The sequence below is a fragment of the Cricetulus griseus genome, chromosome X (genome assembly GCF_003668045.3).
Source record: "Cricetulus griseus strain 17A/GY chromosome X, alternate assembly CriGri-PICRH-1.0, whole genome shotgun sequence".
Taxonomy (NCBI): Eukaryota; Metazoa; Chordata; class Mammalia; order Rodentia; family Cricetidae; genus Cricetulus; species Cricetulus griseus.
In genome coordinates, this window is record NC_048604.1 from 6,615,052 (window position 1) to 6,634,910 (window position 19,859).

Sequence of the window (19,859 nt, forward strand, 5' to 3'; positions counted from 1 at the left end):
GGATCAGCTCTCCTGCTCTTCCCCTGCTCTCCTCCTGCTCTCCTCCTGCTCTCCTCCTGCTCTCCTCCTGCTCTCCTCCTGCTCTCCTCCTGCTCTCCTCCTGCTCTCCTCCTGCTCTCCTCCTGCTCTCCTCCTGCTCCTGCTCTCCTGCTCTCCTGCTCTCCTGCTCTCCTGCTCTCCTGCTCTCCTGCTCTCCTGCTCTCCTGCTCTCCTGCTCTCCTGCTCTCCTGCTCTCCTGCTCTCCTGCTCTCCTGCTCTCCTGCTTTCCTGCCCTCAGAGATGACTCACCTGCATCCCCAACAACAGGTTCAGCTCTAGTGTGCTGCCCAGACAGGAAACAGAGGTTGTTTTCCCTTGCTCTGCAGCCAGTGGGGGTCAGGGCTGGCTCCCCTACTCTTGTGATCCCAGGCCCAGCTCTCTCACATGGACAAAATTCTTAAAAGTCACCATATAAATACAAGCAATTCTCTTACATTAATAAAACTTATCAGCAAAGAACCTACAACTATACAGCCACCATTCTATTGTTTTGAGTGGTCTTTTTTTTCAGTAGGGTTTCATATTCTTCAGTCTGGCTACAAGTTTATTACATAGTTGAAAATAACCTTCAATTTATGATGCCCCTGCCTCCATCTCACAAGTACCAAGATTAGGGATATCCACCAGCACACCTGATTTTAGATTCTGAACTTTTTGTTGGCTTCAGCACAATTGCATTTAAGTCTTTACCATAGATGTTCCTTCTTGTTGTTCCCAAAGTTACTTCCTCACTGACTTTAAGAAATTGTAAAGTTTTCAATTTTAAAGATTTCAGTCCTTCTCAGTTTTTGAAAAAGGACGGAAATCACCATTTAATGGGCTTGTGCTCTCTCTGAGCCTCATCCTCACCAGCTACAACTTGAGGGTATATAGCTGAGACTTTCAACTGTCCAACTCACTAACATTCTTGTGTTTACACACAGGGGTGGGCCTAGGCCCTATCCCAAAGGATACAATAGACACTGATGACACCCTATGGAAGGACTCATCATCCGGGGGGAGCAGAAAGGATATGTGATAGATAGGGTTTTAGTTGGGGGGGTAGTAGGGGAGGACGGGTGGGAGAACAGAACTGGGATTGTCAAGTAAATGAATCCTGTTTCTAATTCAAATAAAAAAGTTGAAAAAAATTCTTGTGTTTAGCCTTAGTTATGAAATATGGGGAATGGACTGCTAGGCTATACTCACTGTGGCATATGAGCAGCTGCCCATCTTAGAGTTATGCCCAGTGTTAAAAGTGCAGCAAGTTTTTTAAGGGCCTCCTGCTTCCTGTGGTTTCTCTAAGCAACAACAAATACACCTCTCTGGACTAGTAAGTTGAAAAGTGGAAGGATCAAGGAATCACTCAAAGTAATTAGTTTAATAATGCTATAGTATTATACAATAGGTTCCTTCTGGATCACTTTTCATACACAAGTTAGATAAAGTTTCTATCATTTTATATTATCTGATTTACACGCATTAATCATCTACTTTACTCATGATCCTTATTATCATAGTATCTGATATTCACATGATCACTTTTTAAATACTAGATATTTGATATGGTTTTCTAACTTCTTTCTGTACTTGTTTGTATTTTATATTATTCATAAGTAAAATTTAAAATCTGTATCAAAATATTTCCAAGTCATCAGTATAAGATTCTTAAAGTCAGTGAGGAAGTGACTTTGGGAGGTATCTAGTATCATTTCATTTTGTTTATAAGAAAATGAAACCGAAATACCTCAGTCTTCCTTCCCTCCCACTCCCCCCCCCCGTCCCCTGCCGCTGGCCTGACCCCTACCTAGGTGAGTATACCATCTGCTCCTGCCCTACTCCTACCCAACAACCCATTCACCCCTGATCTCTCTGGGCCTGGGCCTGGGCCTGCTTAGAGTGGACCCACTCAGGCAGGGAGGAGCTCCCTGAGTCTGGAAACACCTCACTTTTCCTTCCCCCTCTACCACCGGGCCCACCCCTACCAAGTGAGCAGACTACCAGGAGATGCAAGACCATCCAGATCTGCAGACATTGAAGTCTTGGCCCACACACACCACCAGGTAACAAGAGGAGATAGAGACCCCACCTGCATCCACTGGAAGAAGAGATGGGAAGAAGACAGAATAAGAACACAATCAACAACAGAAAGGCCAACATGACACGACCAGAATCTAGGGACTCCACACCAGCAAGATCTAAAAAGCCCAACACAAAGGGTGAAGAAGAGATGGACCATGGAGGGCCCTACCCTGCCTGGGGAGTGGAGGGTGGATGGGGTGGGCAGTAGGTCGGGGTGTGGTAGGAGGGGTCTGGGTGAGGGGAGGGAGAGGGAGAAGGGAATGACATGTGAAACAAGCTTGTTCCTTATTTGAACTAATAAAAAAAAAGAAACAAAAAAGAAATGGACCTCAAAAATTATCTTAGGAAGAAGATAGAGAACTTTAAAGGGGAAACAAGAAAATCCTTTAAATAGAAGAAAAAACAAACAAAAATTACATGAAATGAAGGACAAACAAAAAAATTCAACAAATAAGCAAATATCTTAAAAAATCTAAAGAAAGCCAAGAAAAAACAACCAAGCAAGTGAAGGAAGCACTCGAAACAGTTCAAGCCATGAAAGCTGAAATAGACACAATAAAGAAAACACAGAATGGGGGGGATGCTGGAAACAGAAAGTCTGGATAAATGATCAGGAATTAAAGATGTGAGTATAACCAATAGAATTCAAGAGATGGAAGAGAGGATCTCAGTTGTTGAAGACTCTCTAAAGGATATACAATAATTGACAAAGAAAATCTCAAGTCCAACAAATCCCTAACACAAAATATCTAGGAAATATGGGACACCCTGAAAAGGCTGAACCTAAGAATAATAGGCATAGAGGAAGGTGAAGAAATACAGCTCAAAAATACAGAAAACATATTCAACAAAATCATAGAAGAAAACTTCCCCAACCTACAGAAGGATATGCCTATGAAAGTACAAGAAGCTTACAGAACATCAAACAAACTGGACCACAAAAAGAAGTCCCCTTGACACATCATAATCAAAAAACCAAATCTACAGTATCAAGAGAAAATATTAAGAGCAGCAAAGGAAAAAGGCCAAGTAACATACAAAGGCAGACCTATCAGAATCACACCCTACCTCTCAATGGAAACTTTGAAGGCCAGAAGGTCCTGGATAGATATCCTACAAACACTAAGGGAACATGGATGCAAACCCAGACTACAGTACCTGCAAAACTTTGAATTATTATACATGGAGAAAACAATATATTTCATGACAAAACCAGACTTAAAACAATACATAACCACAAATCCAGCACTATACAAAGTTCTGGAAGGGAAACTCCAGCCAAATGAAGATAACTACACTCACAAAAACATTGGCAATAAATAAAAAACTTTCATTGCCTATGTTTAGACTCAGGAATCTCTTTTGGAAAAGAAAATAGTGCAATAGATGGGATGAGTAATAGGTTGATTATTGTATCTACTTGTGAACTATTTTAGCAACTGTTAGTTATAGACAATTTACATTGATATAGATCCTTGTATGTTGATACATATGTAAAATTATTTTGGCATTCCTGTCTAATATAAATTGTATATTGATTCAAAAAATAAATAAAAAACATAGGCAATAGAAACAGGAGGGTGAAATCCTGACACAATGACACCACCAACAATAAATCCAAAACAAACAATAACCAACAATCAATGGACATTAATATCCCTCAATGTCAATGGTCTTAAACGGCCTATAAAAAGATACAGGCTAACAGAATGGATACGAAGACAGAATCCATCCTGCTGCTGCATACAAGAAATACACCTCAACTTCAAAGACAGGCGTTACCTCAGAGAAAGGGTTGGGAAATATTTTCCAATCAAATGGACCCAAGAAACAAGCTGGTGTAGCAATCATAATATCTAACAAATTCAGCTTCAAATGAAAATCAATCAAAAGAGATGAAGAAGAGCATTTAATATTCATCCAGGAAAAGTCCATCAAGATGAAGTCTCAAACCAGAAGATCTATGCCCCAAATAGTAAGGCACCCACATTTGTATTGTAAAAGAAACATTACTAAAGCTCAAACCACACAGAAAACCACACACATTTATAGTAGGAGAATTCAACACCCCTCTTTCAACACTAGACAGTAGCACCAGACAGAAACTTAACAAAGAAACAAAGGATCTAACAGAAGTTATGACCCAACAGGGTTTAACAGATATCTATAGAACAATACATCCAAACACAAAAGAATATCCCTTATTTGCAGCGCCACATGGAACCTTCACTAAAATTGACCACATACTTGGCAACAAAGGAAACCTCCACAGATAGAAAAGAATTGAAATGCCCCCTGTATCTTATGATATCACCATGCTTTAAAGTTAGAATTCAACAGCAATACAAATTTCAGGAAACATACAAACTCATGGAAATTGAATTACACACAATTGCACCATTCCTAGGTTGAGGAAGAAATAAAAAAGAAATTAAAGACTTCCTAGAATTTCATGAGAATGTAGACACAACATACCCAAACTTATGGGACACTCTGAAAGCAGCGCTAAGAGGAAAGTTCATAGCACTAAGTGGCCACATGAAGAAACAGGAGAATAATCACACTAGAGATTTGACAAAACAACTGAAAGACACCAGGAAATAATCAAAATGATGGCTGAAATTAATAAAGTAGAAACTAGGAAATCATTACAAAGAATCAATGAAACAAAGAGTTGGTTCTTTGAAAAGATTAACAAGATAGACAAAACTACCCAAACTAACAAAAAAGCAGAGAGAGAGCATGCTAATTAACAAAATCAGAAACGAAAAGGGGGATATAACAACACATTGAGGAAATCCAGAGAATCATCAGGTCATACTTTGAAAACTTGTACCCCACAAAATTCGAAAGTCTAAAGGAAATGGAAAATTTTCTCGGTAGATATCACTAACCAAAATTAAACCAAGAAGAGATAAGCAATTTGAATTGACCTATAACCCCTAATCAAATAGAAGCAGACATCAAAAGCCTCCCAACCAGAAAAAGCCCAGGGCCAGATGGCTTCACTGCAGAATTCTACCAGAAATTCAAACAAGAGCTAATACCAGTACTCCTCACATTGTTCCACACAATAGAAGCAGAAGGGTCATTGCCAAACTCTTTTTACCAGGCTTCAATAACCTTGATACCCAAGCCACACAAAGACACAACTATAAAAGAGAACTACAGAGCAATATCCCTCATGAACACTGATACAAAAATTACTCAACAAAATATTGGCGAATCAATTCCAAGAACACATCAGAAAAATCATCCACTATGATAAAGTAGGCTTCATCCCAGGGATGCAAGGATGGTTCAACAAACGGAAATCCATCAGTGTAATCCACCATATAAACAAAATGAAAAAGAAAAAACACATGATCATCTCACTAGATGCTGAAAAAGGCTTTGACAAAATCCAACATCCATTCATGATAAAGATCTTGGAGAGAACAGGAATAACAGGAACATATCTAAACATGATAAATGCAATATACACCAAACCAATAGCCAACATAAAACTAAATGGAGAGAAACTCAAAGTGTTTCCTCTAAAATCAGGAACATGACAAGGCTGTCCACTCTCTCCATATCTCTTCAATATTGTACTTGAAGTTCTATCTGGAGCAATAAGACGAGAAAAGGAGATCATATGACAGTCTACATATGTGATCTGAAAAACTCTACCAGGGAACTACTACAGCTGATAAACACCTTCCGCAAAGTATCAGGATACAAAATTAACTAAAAAAAAAATTAACCCTACTATATACAGATGATAAATGCAATGAGAAACAAATCAGAGAAACGTCACCCTTCACAATATCCACAAGCAACATAAAATATATAGTGTTAACACTAACCAAAAAAAGTGAAAGACCTGTACAGTAAGAACTTTGAGTCTCTAAAGAAAGAAATTGAAGAGGATTCCCAAAAATGAAAAGATCTCCCACGCTCTTGGATAGGCAGAATCAACATAGTAAAAATGGCAATCTTGCCAAAATCTACAGAGTCAAGGCAATCCCCATCAAAATCCCCACATAGATCTTCACAGACCTTGAAAGAACAATACTCCACTTTACATGGAAAAATAAAAAACCCAGGATAGCCAAAACAACTCTGTACAATAAAGGATCTTCTGGAGGCATCACCATCCCTGACTTCAAACTATTACAGAGCCATAGTTCTGAAAACAGCTTGGTATTAGCACAAAAATAGACAGATAGACCAATGAAATCAAACTGAAAACCCTGATATTAACCCACACATGTATGAACAACTGATTTTTGACAAAGAAGCTAAATCTATACAATAAAAAGAAAGCATCTTCAACAAATGGTGCCAGTACAACTGGATACGGACATGCAGACGATTGCCGATAGATCCATATCTGTCACGATGCACAAAACTTAAGTCCAAATGGGTCAAAGATCTCACCATAAACCCAGCCACACTGAATTTTCTAGAAGAGAAAGTGGGAGATACCCTTGAAGGAATTGGTACAGGAGAATACTTCCTGAACATTACACCAGTTGCACAGACACTGAGATATACAATTAATAAATGGGACCTCATGAAACTGAGAAGCTTCTGCAAAGCAAAGGACATAGTAAGACAAAAAGACAGCCCACAGAATGGGAAAAGATCTTCACCAACCCCACATCTGATAGAGGGCTGATTTCTAAAATATACAATAAACTCAAGAAGCTAGTGACCAAAACACCAAACAATGAAATTAAAAAGTGGGGTGCAGAACTAAATAGAGAATTCTCAACAGAGGAATCTGAAATGGCTGAAAGACACTTAAGAAAGTGCTCAAAATCCTTGGCTATCAGAGAAATGCAACTCAAAACAATTCTGAGATACCATTTTACACTGGCCAGAATGGCTAAAATCAAAAACACCAATGACAGTTTATGCTGGAGAGGATGTTGAGAAAGGGGAACACTTCTCCACTGTTTGTGGGAGTGCCAACTTGTACAGCCACTTTGGAAATCAGTATGGAGACTCCTCAAGAATATGGGAATGAGTCTACCACAAGATCCAGCAATTCCACTCCTAGGCATATACCCAAAAGATGCACATTCATCCAACAAGGACATATGTTCAACCATGTTCATAGCAGCATTATTTGTAATAGCCAGAAACTGGAAGCAGCCTAGATGCCCCTCAACTGAAGAATGGATAGAGAAAATGTGGTACATTTACACAATGGAGTACTACTCAGCAGAAAAAAACAATGGAATCTTGAAATTTTCAGGAAAATGCATGGATCTCGAAGAAACCATTCTGAGTGAGGTAACCAATCACAAAAAGACAAACATGATATGTACTCACTCATATGTGGATTTTAGACATAGAGTAAGGGATTACCATCCTACAATCCACACTGCCATAGAAACTAGTAAACAAGGAAGACCCTAAAAGAGACAAACTTTGTCCCTTGGAGAAAGGGAAAGGGTCATCATCCCCTGAGCAAATTGAGAACATGGGAAGAGGGGAGAGGAAGCTACGAGAGTGAGAAGGGATGAAAAGGAAGGATGCAGAGGTCATGAGGAAGCAGAAAGGTTGAGTCAGGTGTAGATTAGAAGAAAGGATATATGATAGGTAGGATTTTAGTTGGGGGTGGTAGGGGAGGAAGGGAGGGAGAAGGGAATTGGAATTGTCATGTAATTCAATCTTGTTTGTAATTAAAATATATAAAAAATAAAAAAACAGCATTTCCTCTCTTAGGCATAAACCCAAATAATGCACATCCATACAACAAGGACATATGTTCAACCATGTTCATAGCAGCACTGTTTTTAATAGCCAGAACCTGGAAGCAACCTAGATGCCCCTCAACTGAAGAATGGATAGAGAAAATGTGGTACATTTATACAATGGAGTACTCCTCAGCTGAAAAAAGCAATGGAATCTTGAAATTCACAGACAAATGGATGGAACTAGAAGAAACCATCCTGAGTGAGGTAACCCAGTTATAAAAAGACAAACATGGTATGTACTCACTCATATATGAATTTTAGACATAGAGCAAAGAATTACGAGCCTACAATCCTCATCACCAAAGGAACTAGGAAACAAGAAGGACTCTCAGAGAAAAATGCATGGACCCAGGGGAATGGAAAGGGGCAGGATCTCCTGAGCTAATTGTGAGCATGAGGGTAGGGAAGAGGGAGCTGCCAGAGGAAGAGGAGGAGAGGAAGGAAGAAGAGGAAATGGAGGATAAGAAATGTTGACTTGGGGGAAGAATAGAGGGGAACAGGATGAGAGGTACCATGTCAGAGGGAGCCATTATAAGACCGAGGAGAGATTTGGGACTAGGGAGATTTCCAGAGATCTACAAGGATGACATTAACTGACAATCCAGACAATGATGGAGAGGATAGCCTAAATGCCCTTCCCCTATATTGAGACTGATGACTACTTTTTATGCCATCCTAGAGCCCTCATCCAGTGGCTGATGGAAGCAGAGGCAGACACCCACAGACATACACTGAACTGAACTCTGGAACCCAGTGGCAGAGAGGGAGGAATGAAGATCAAAGGGGTCAGTACCAGGCTGGTGAAACCCACAGAATCAGCTGGCCTGAACAAGGGGGAGCACATGGACCACAGACGCTGTCTGGGAGGCCAGAATGAGACTGATCCTGACCCCTGAATATGGATGCCAATGATGAGGTCTCCAAACTCTATGGGTCCCCTTGTAGTGGATCAGCATTTTTCCCTGGTGTAAGAAGGGACTTTGAGAGCCCATCCCACGTGAAGGGATGCACTTTCGGCCTGGACACATGGGAGAGGGCCTAGTCCCAGCCAAGGATGATGTAGTGGACTTTGGGGAGCCCCCATTGAGGGCCCTACCTCCCTGGGAAGTGGATGGTGGATGGAGTGGGGGGTAGGTGGGGGTTTGCGGGAGAGTTGGGGGGAAAGGAGGGAGAAGGAGAAGGGATTGACATGTGAAGCAAGCTTGTTCCTAATTTGAACTAATAAAAAAAAAGAAAATGAAAGCCTAATCAGATAAGCCACCAGGTAAAGATTACACAATGAGGCAAAGCAAAGCTACATTCTAACCAGTTTTCCTACCCTCCATTCCAGATTAATTCTATCACATTCCATTGATGAAGCAATACCCAGGTATATTTTACAAAGAAAAGGCACTACCACCTCCCTCAACCTGCCAATGTCCTTTTTACTATATCTGTTTTAAAATGTTCTGATTTCTGTTGGCTTCCATTTAATGCAATTTTAGTCTTCATCAGGAATCCCCCTTTTTTTTAAACATGAGAATTAAGGGAGAGATTTTTAAGGGAAGGAGAAGAAAAGAGAAGGAAATGAAAAACATATGGCATGAAAGCAGAGAGGTGGAATATTTGTAGGGAAGAGGGACAAGCAAAAGGGGCCAACAGAAATAATGAGGCAGGGACGTGGGAGAAGGGGATAAATGAGAACAAAGGATGTCATACACATATGAACATGTCATAATGAAGCCCATTATTTATATGTGACTTTTAAGCAAAAATAATTCAAAGTTTAAAAGGTCTCCTTTTTAACTAATTTGCTTTTTGCATTCAAATTGTAACTTGAGAGATTAAGAAAGTAACATCTCTCAGGAAATAAAGAAAAATATTTTACATATAAATATCTAGAACTAGAAAACCTATATAACACATCAAATTGGCCATTATGAATTTGGTTTCAATTAATACAATACTTCATGCTTTAGAAAGAACTTCCAAGGGTTGACACTACAGCTTAGTGGTAATGTGCTTTCCTTAAATTCCAAGGCTCTGGGTCCATTCCTCAGTGTCCAAAAAATAAAGCCCTTTTATCTGAATTGTCTCTGGGATCCTTTCCAATCCTGAGATGTGTAGGAATTGCTATTGTCCCATAATTGAATTAGCTGGACATTAATGAGGCAGATATGTCTTCTTATACCTAACTCTGTTTTTGTCATTTTTAAGTCATTTATTTATTTGTTAATTCTAGAAGAGTCTCGAAACAGTATGTAAGTAGGCCCTACAAAATTAAATCTGGGTCTATCCTGGTAACTTGTATTTTACAGCAAGAAATTGTGGCTTGATGAAATTAACTTTAGTGCAACATCAGAATTTTCCAATGCTTTATAAAGCGTAATTCAATTCCACATAGTTGATAATTTTATCAGGATGATTTTATTATAATATTCTGAAATATTCATTTGACATTTTTAGATACAAAGATGCATCAAGTGCAAATAGTACCTTACATACACACATTTATGTGAACACATATGTGCATACAATGCCTTCACCAAACATAGAGACCTAGAGAAGTGCTACCACAGCACAGGCACATTACAGATAGCTGCTGGAGGTGATGGGAGCAAACTTGACCTCTGAAAAAGGCCAGAATCATGCAAGAGGCAAAAGTTTCCTACTGCTACTTAGAGAAAGTTACCTGATTTACTCCAAAAGATTTATGATATTGTGAGAAGAGAGTGACACCAAATAGAGCAGTATGACCAAGAAACATGAAGCCAGGTGGGGAAACAACTATCTCACAGGATGCTGTGTGGGAAGTCATAGTGGACAAAGACTATAAAGGATGGTGCATACCACAACAAAGGCTGGCATCACCTGTCCTTGCCATTACATAAGCTTGCTAACCTAAATGATGATTTGGGGGAAAGAAGGAGCAGAAGAATCTAAATACAAACTAAGATTTGAAATACATGGCTTGAAAGCAACCAGGATTGAGTTTTGTGCCATTTAGGAGACTTAATACTTAAGAAGCTACACTTACTCATAGAAACAGTGAACTAACTTACACAACCCTGTTTTATCGGTTATAGCATTTGTACCTTCTCTATTTTTAAAAAATTATTTTACTAGAAGATAAAAAAAAACAAATTAGTTAGTAGAAGTAGGAAAGGCTTCTATTTAGAATCAGAACCTCCATCTTCAAGTCCCAGATCTACCACTTACTAACCTTGGGAAAATTAGAAATATTTTTGTTCTCAAAATTTTGCTACTTTATTCATTCACTTGTTTCGTTTCTTTTGTAGTACACAGAGAAGGATTAACCTAGAGCCTTCTCACATTCTAAGCAAGTGCTTTACTATTGAGCTACATCCCCAGATACCTTTTACTTTTTCACTTAATTTTTGTTTTAAAAAGAGTCTCACTAAGTTGTCCAGGCTGGTCACGAACTCACTATGTAGCCCAGTCAGGCACATCTGCAGTTCATTTGCCTCAGCCTCTCAAATAGCTAGGATGGCAGTAGTCCTCTACATCTGAATTGGCTTGACCAAATAATTTATGTCTGTGAAATATAAGTTTTCTCATCCAGAAGATAGGTTCACTGTCTTGTCTTCTCCCTAATTCCTCTATAAAATTTTTAGGGGAAAATATTTTGTGAAATGTGAAGCTCTTTATAAATATTAGGTCTAAGCAGTGATCACGTTTATTTTCATTCATTTTATTTTTTTAAATATTTATTTTTTATTATTTTTAGTTATGTGGGAGGGATATCTGTGTGTGGGTATGTGTGGGTATGTGAAGGCAGTTGACCTTGGAGGCCAGAGGTGTTGCATACCCTGGAACTGGAGTTTCAGGCAACTGCTTGGCAGAGCATCAGGAACTGGACTCAGGTCCTCTGGAAGAACAAGATGGGCTCTTAGCTGTTAAAGCACTTCTCTAGCTCCTGTTTTTTTTTTTTTTTTTTTACTTTGTACCCTATTTTTCTTCTTTCCCAATATAATACTTTACTGATTTCACTTAATTCACCGTCATCACATTCACTCCCATATCTCCCATGTCCACACGCCCTCCCTTGGCCCCTCCCACAAAAAAAGAAAAGAAGAAAAATACCAAAAAGAAAACTGAGTTCTTTCCCATCCCAATCCCTGCCAGAAACTATCAACTGTGAAGAGCTACACTTCAAGATTGCTATCACAATTTTTAGGAGTTCTTTTAGATTATGCTGGAAAGGATGTGGAGAAAGGGGAACACTCCTCCACTGCTGGTGGGAGTGCCAACTTGTACAGCCACTTTGGAAATCAGTATGGGACTCCTCAGGAAAACAGGAGTCAGTCTACCACAAGAACCAGCAATTCCACTCTTAGGCATATACCCAAAAGATGCACATTCATACAACAAGGACACTGTTCAACGATGGTCATAGCAGCATTATTTGTAATAGCCAGAAACTGGAAGCAGCCTAAATGACCCTCAACTGAAGAATGGATAGAGAAAATGTGGCACATATACACAATGGAGTACTACTCAGAGGAAAAATAAAACAATGGAATCTTGAAATTCACAGGCAAATGGATGGAACTAGAAGAAACAATCCTGAGTGAGGTAACCCAGTCACAAAAAGTCAAACATGATATGTACTAACTCATATATGGATTTTGGACATAGAGCAAAAGAGTGCCAGCCTACAATCCACAAATACAGAAAAGCTAGGAAACAAAGAGGACCCTAAGAGAGACATGCATGGTCACCTGGATGAGGAGAAGGAGACAGGATCTCCTGAGAGGATTGGGAGCATGGAGGAGGGGAGTAGGAACTGGGAGAAAGAGAGGGGGACAGGAGGAGGGAGAGGAGGACATGGGGGAGTAGGAAAGTTGAGTCTGGGGAAGAATAGAAGAGAGGGAGCCATTATAGGTTTGAGGAGAGTTCTGGCACTAGGGAGATTTCCAGAGATCTACAAGGATGACACCAACTGGCAATCTAAGCAATAGTGGAGAGGCTACCTTAAATGCCCTTCCCCAATAATGAGATAGATGACTACCTTATATGCCATCCTAGAGCCTTCATCCAGTAGCTGATGGAAGCAGAGGCAAACACCTACAGCTAAACACTGAACTGAACTCCTGGGATTCAGTTGCAAAGAGGGAGGAAACCCACAAAATCAGCTGACCTGAACAAGGGGAAGCTCATGGACCCCAGACTTATAGCTGGAAAACCAGCATAGGACCGACCCAGAATTCTGATCATGGGTGTCAGTTAGGAGGGCTGGAAAGTCTATGGGGCCTCTGGAAGTGGATCACTATTTATCCCTGGTATATGAATGGACTGTGAGAGCCCATTCCACATGGAGGGATGCTCTCTCTAATTCAGCTCTCTCTCTTTCAGCGTAGACACATCGGGCAGGGCCTAGACTCTGCCCCGGATTATATGAGACTTTGGGGATCCCTCATGGAGGGCCTCACCCTCCCTGGGGAGTAGAGGGGGAGTAGGGTGGGGGATGGTGGGGGCAGGGGAGGAGGGGAGGGAGAGTGAGCTCGGATTGACATGTGAAGCAGGCTTGTTTCGAATTTAAATAAAATTTTTAAAAAAGTTCTCTTCAAATGGCTTCCTGTCTAAACCATTTCAGTTTCGGGCTGGGGTTGGTAAGGAGAGGTTATCTGTGTCTGCAGTCTTCAACACCACTGCAAAAGAAGCTTCACTTCCCTTTACAGTCTGAGACAGCATGGATCATGGACTTCCATATGGTCTCTGGTGGCAGTACAGACCATAGACATCAACACTGTCTTTAGTGGTAACATGGGCCACGGACTTCTACATGGCTCCTTGCCACATATATCTTTCAATATATTATTGTATTACTACCGGAGAATCACCTAACTTGGAAATATATTTGATGCTTTTTGATACAATTGTTAGCTTTCCATTGCTGAGACAAAATTTTCAGTGCTCTTCCTTCACTGATATAATAACCCAGTTTCTTTAAGATTCCAAGGGCTGAAAAGCAGTGGCTTACCAGGAATCCTCTGGTCCTTATTGCCACAATGGGATTGCAGAGACACTCAGCGTTATGTACTGAACAATTACCAGGTTTTGAGCCTCTCCACTGTGTGACAGCCACTGTTGGATTACTCAGATTGCATTGTGTAAGCCAATCTAATAAATCATTTTAAGTGTAGTTATTCTATTTATTCTGCTCCTCTAAAGAGCCATGATTAACAGACTTAACATTATCAAGTCTGTCTGACTCCATACCTCTTTTGCGATTATACTGAGACTACCCTGACAAACGAGTTTCCCTTTGTCAATGTTTTTTTATCCTGATTCATTTCACCAAAAGCCTTTTAGTCATGTATTCATTTCAAATAACATTGAAGAGTTATTTTGAAGTAACAGTAATATATTCTTTCACATTTATAGAGGCTAGCAGTAGGACTTTGCTCCATCCAAAGGCTCTACCAACTGAGCTGCATCCCAGGCCTTGAATATGTATTGTTGATGTGCCAGATACTCACAGACTTGCATCATGAAATCCGGAAAGCTAGGCTTGGGAAGGGAATATTAGTCAACATTCAGATTATTAAGATGAGCCGCAAAGATTTAAAGTGGGCTTCTTGATGTTTGCAACAGCTTCAAGAAGCAGAGGCCAATAATACTGCTAAAGGTCAAGGGCAAATTCCTTTCTACTGTGTTTCTTGACAAAGCCTTTGCCTTTGCTCCATGGACTAAAGGGCAACACAGTATGCTGAATGGAATCATTGCAGAATCCAGATCTGGATAGTCAGACAATTCTTCTCCCACAGATACTTAAGCTTTAATCCACAGAACCCGCATGTGTTCTGCTTTCCATGTGCAGAATTGAGCCATTCCCCAAAGATACACTGGTAAAAGCAAATTTGGATGTATGGCTAGTAGTTCTGCCAAGACAGAATAAATTAAACTAATAGAGAAGTGGGACTCTGACACAGGCCTGTGTGTGTACCTTCCAACTACCAACTGGTTCCCAGTACTGCATTTCCCAGTCTGTCTTGCTGAGCTTGATATTTGGACAGACTTCTAACTAAACATAGAACTACCATATGATACAGGCATAAATTTAAATAAAAAGAAATTCTAAAATGCCAATGGTACCTTTCAGTGCCTTTCCATTTGTTTCCCTTATGTCTTTTGAACCTTCAAAGGACAACTTGTAAGAGTAGTTCTCTCCTTCCACCATGTAGGTCCAGGAGATTGAACACAGGTTGTCAGGCTTGGTAGCAAGTGTCCTTACCCACTAAGCTATCTAACTGGGCCCTGTGAGCCAAATTTTTCAGGAAGTAAAGCTGAAAGAAAGGAGCTGTGCAAGGCATTTGAGATTCTGACTTTGCTACTGTTCACCTCTGAAGTATAGGATAGTGAATGGGCTTGTGCTTCTCATAGATAAATGAAGGATGCTTTCTCCACTATTCCTGCACACTGGCCTTGGTGAAAGAATGAAAGAAGACACAGAAAAGGAAAAGAAAAAACACAAATGCATAATGTATAGGATTGTGTTGGGTCTTCAACCTTTAATGAAAAGCTCATAGAAGTAGCCCATTTGATGGAATAATTGCCTTAAAGAGGGATGGGAAAACTGGTTCATGCTGGGGTTGGCTAGCCTCTCTCACTGATTGCTCCAGAGAGTCAGTTACTGTGGCTCAGTGTACTAATCCTAACAACTACTCACTGCCAGTCTTTGGTGACAAACCTTAGCAAAGAGATGGTATTGATTTGTTTAGATTGCAAGAACAAAGTATAACACAAACTGGCCAGCTTATATAACAAGAATGTCTTGTCTACTAGTTCTGGGGGCTCAATATGCAAAACCAAGGTGTTGTTGTTAAACACTTTCTCTTAGCATGCCCTTGTCTTGACTATGAAGTTGTTTGTAATTTGGGGCATTCATTCTATACAATCTACCATCATCATATGGCATTCTCCCTACATGTGCTCACATAACCACCTTCTTATCAGAATACCAGTCAAGCTGGGTTTGGGTAACATGCTATACTAATACAGCCTTATCTTAGGTATTGATGTTAACAAAAGCATCACTTTCCAAATAAGGTCACATTCTGAAAGACAGAAAGCTAGGACCTCAACATATCTTGTTGGGAAATCACAATTCACTGGTAATAGAGGGTAATTAGGATTGGTTCCAAAAGTCCTAAATGCATCCTGCTAAAATGTCCATCATGTGTTCTATTGGTGGGTCTCAATTAGGCTTAATTTTCAGGCCCTATGTATCCCAAGGACATTCAGTGATGTATGGCATTACTTGTCTAACTTGTAGAGGATTGTTATAGTTAATTTTGATTGTCACTCAAAATTGATAAGATTTAGAATCACTATAGAAAAAACATCTGAGCATATGTATGAGCAATTGTCTAGAGTAGATGAATTAAGGTGGGAAGATCCAACCTAAATGTGGCCATCACCATTCCTTAGGCTGTGGCACTAGACTTAGTTGGAGAGGAGATAAAAAGAGAAAGGGATCTGAGCACCAGTATTCAACTATCTCTGATTCATGACTTCAGATGCAATGTCATCAGCTATCCTCCAAACTCCACACCTAATTCCCCATGCCATGATAGACCCTATCTTCTAACTGAGCCAAAACAACCTCTTGCTTCCTTTAACTGCTCTTGTCTAGTATTTTAGACTAGCAACAAGCAAAATAACCACCACAAGGTTGTTATTGCCATTTAATGGTAGAGAACCAGAGCTGCTGTTAAATATTCTACAGTGCATACAACCCTGAAACAAAGAATTACCCTGCCCAAAATGTCCCTTGTGTTCACATCCAAACCTCTTCTGCCTCCTACACTATCCCATCAGAAGAGTGTCTCTCTCAATCCAACCTGCTCCCAAAGGGCACTCCCTTTCTCCCTTTGAGGGGCCACAGCTAGCCCTTTAACTTTAAGCCTGACTCACTACCTTCCCTTTCAGACATGCCTATTCAAGGCAGGGTGTTCAAACTGATGATTTCAGAGGTTTCTCCCTCTCTACTTACTGCTTGGTCCCTGCTGAGAAACCCATGAAGTTGCAAGGCTACTGGCCTCTCTACATCTAATCCTGAACCTCAACAGCAGCAGGGAAGGTGGCAAATCTCAATAACAGTTGTTGGCAAAGAAGCACAGCAGTGGCCAGACACAATGATGCCACTGCATTCACAAAAGATGCTTATCAAATTTCTCCTTTGTGGTCTGATTTGCAACCAAGGCAATGCTCTCTGCTGTGGATGGGTTCTGAGGACGTGGTGATGCAAAGCTCCATTTTCATTCTTTGCTGATTAGTTTGGATGACTGGCTGGAATCCCTTTTTAATTTAACTTCTGTTATTAATATTGGTAGATTAATCTGATCCATGAGGCGCAATGGGGGGTGAATTTATATGACACAAGAATATAAAGCAGAATATTTCCACAAGTGTGGTTTCATCTCAAGTAAAATGATTTCTGCATTGATTATTCTCTGGTCAGCAAACGGCTGTCTGCTGTCCAGTTTGCTTAATTGCACTAATTAATTAGTGATTAGGTAATATTCAAAAACTATGAAATGCTTAATAATTTAAATCTTTTGGCTAGGAAAAATGTGATTTCTATCTCCTCATAGTCTTTAGATTTCTATTGTTGTCTTCAATTGTGAATTTTTTTTAGTCAAATAGCTATGCTTTCAGATTTAGTGCTTGATCGAACAATTCTTCCTTGGTGACATTAAACATTTAAGGAAGTTGGCATTTAAATCCAGAAGAAATTTGTAGTCTCAAGATGTATCATTGTGCATTTTACCCTCTCACTGGAGAATTGGAAGGAGATTCTTGTCACCATCTTATTTTCTGGTCAACTGAACAACTGTGGGTAGGCATTTGCCTTGGTTAAATATCAAGGGGCTAACAGACATAGCTTAACAAGACTTTCAGCCACTTGCGCACTTTGACAGGAGCAAAATATTTTTCCTCAGCAGCCTCTATTTTTAGTGACCTTGCTGGAGGAAATGGCTTGTCATAAGGCTGGGTCTTATCATTAGAGCCCAGCTCTGGTTCCATTGCCTCCAACTAGGTACCTACCCCTAAAGGATCCACAACCTTCAAAAAGAGAGCCACCAGTCACCAGTTGGGGAACAGGTATGCAAACCCATGAAATGGTGGGGAACATTTCAATTTCAAATCCTAATACAGCTCAAGTGCTAAGCTCATGGCTCCTCTCTCATGATTTCCTCTTCCTAAGATAACCACTCTGCTGAACTGGCATGTTGAATGCTATTATTCTAGTTCTATGTGTATGCACCATAGACAATATATAGTACTGCTCTAGGTAATTGTAATTATAGCTGGGATAAAATTGACCACGTCTACAGGTCTATGCTAGGGAAACCTTCACTCTTGTGCACAAGAATATATGAACATTACAGAACAGTACTTTTAGTACTATTTAAAATACACTACAAATTATTGACTATTAACAGTAGAGCAAGTGAATAAAAGTGTGGTTTGTTTGTATCAGAGAACAGCATATAGATGTTAAGATAAACGGAATAGACCTCCATGTACCAACATTAACCCATCCAAAATGCAGTGTTGCATAAGTAAAACAAGTTGAACAAAAATATGTGTGCAACTGAATGAATGTTTAAATGATGTAAATATAGAACCTATCTAACATCAATAGGCCAAGTTTGTATAAATCTAGTTGAAAATTATGAAATGAATGTAAAGAGAAGCTTTAAAAATATGTGTACAGGGTACTTCCAGTCTGGCTCGCCGGCAGTAGCTTGCTTCTTGCATGGGTGCTTCTGGAAAGGCTACGGGGCTCCATCAGCCGTGGAACCCTCGGGGACCCAGCGAAGTGACAGGCGCAGACGCGGTGGGACCTGACCCTCAGCTGGCAGTCATCATGGGCTTCACAGGGTTCGGGAAGAAAGCCGGCACATTTGACTTGGAGGCCATGTTTGAGCAAACTCGAAGGACAGCTGTGGAAAGAAGCTGGAAAACACTAGCGGAACCAGTATTTGGAAGTCTGGGCTAGAGTGGCTGTCACCATTGCTTGTTGACCCAGACAGTATAGAACATTGTGACAGACACTGAATGTGGCTGCTGGTGGTAATTCCCTGCTTTAATGATCTGTAGGGGATACTTACTGAAGCTTTATTTCCAGCCTGGCTTGGTAGCAGATGGCTGGCATTTCTAGGGACCACCTCCGGGTCTTCAGAGGACATTGGTGCTGTGCTTTCTGTGAATATAACTCAGATCTGTCTTACACTGGAAGATGGTCTGGAGTCTGGGAACAAATGGATTTAAGTAAGTGCTGTGATAGTACTTGTCATGTTAATTTGTTTCATGTTGTTTGTTTCTTGTCTTGTTTTTGTTTATAGTTTTGAGACAAGTTCTTGAACTCCCTGTATAGACCAAGCTGGCCTTGACTTCTTCCAGTGTATCTACCTCAGGCTCCTGAATGCTGAGATTATAGGAACAAGCCACTGATATCTTGATCATACTCCAAATTCAATTTTAATGACAGAGGAGATATGTGGGATATTACTGTGTTACCCTGAGCAGGCCAAGTTATCCTTCTATCTCAGCCTCCTGAGTAGCACATATTGCAGGAGTGTACCACTGTGTATAGTAGTTGGTTTTGGTTTTAAAATGATGAATTGTGGGGCTGGAAAGTGGCTCTGTGATTAAGAGCACTAGCTGTTCTTCCAAGGCACTTGGGTGGAATTCCCAGCACCTACTTGATGGCTCACAACTCTGAACTCTAGTATCTGGGATATGATGCTCTCTTCTGGCATCTGTGGAGACTGCACATATACTGTACCCAGACATACATGCAAGCAAAATGTACATACATATAAAATAATAAAGAAAATGTTGAAAAATTAAAAAACATATGTGTGCAGTGGCCAGTCTGGATTTCATAATAAGACCCTGTCTCAAAAAAATACTATTCAGCATATTTTTTCTTTTTTTAAAAATTACTCTTCATGTCTTTCACATCATGCATTTCCATCCCATTAATTTCCCCAT

The 19,859-nt window shown here is 40.1% G+C and overlaps 1 pseudogene; it reads left to right on the forward strand.

Moving 5' to 3' along the window:
* Positions 1-18,618: 18,618 nt before the first annotated feature.
* On the forward strand, positions 18,619-18,920 carry LOC113837792 (annotated as a pseudogene).
* Positions 18,921-19,859: the final 939 nt, after the last annotated feature.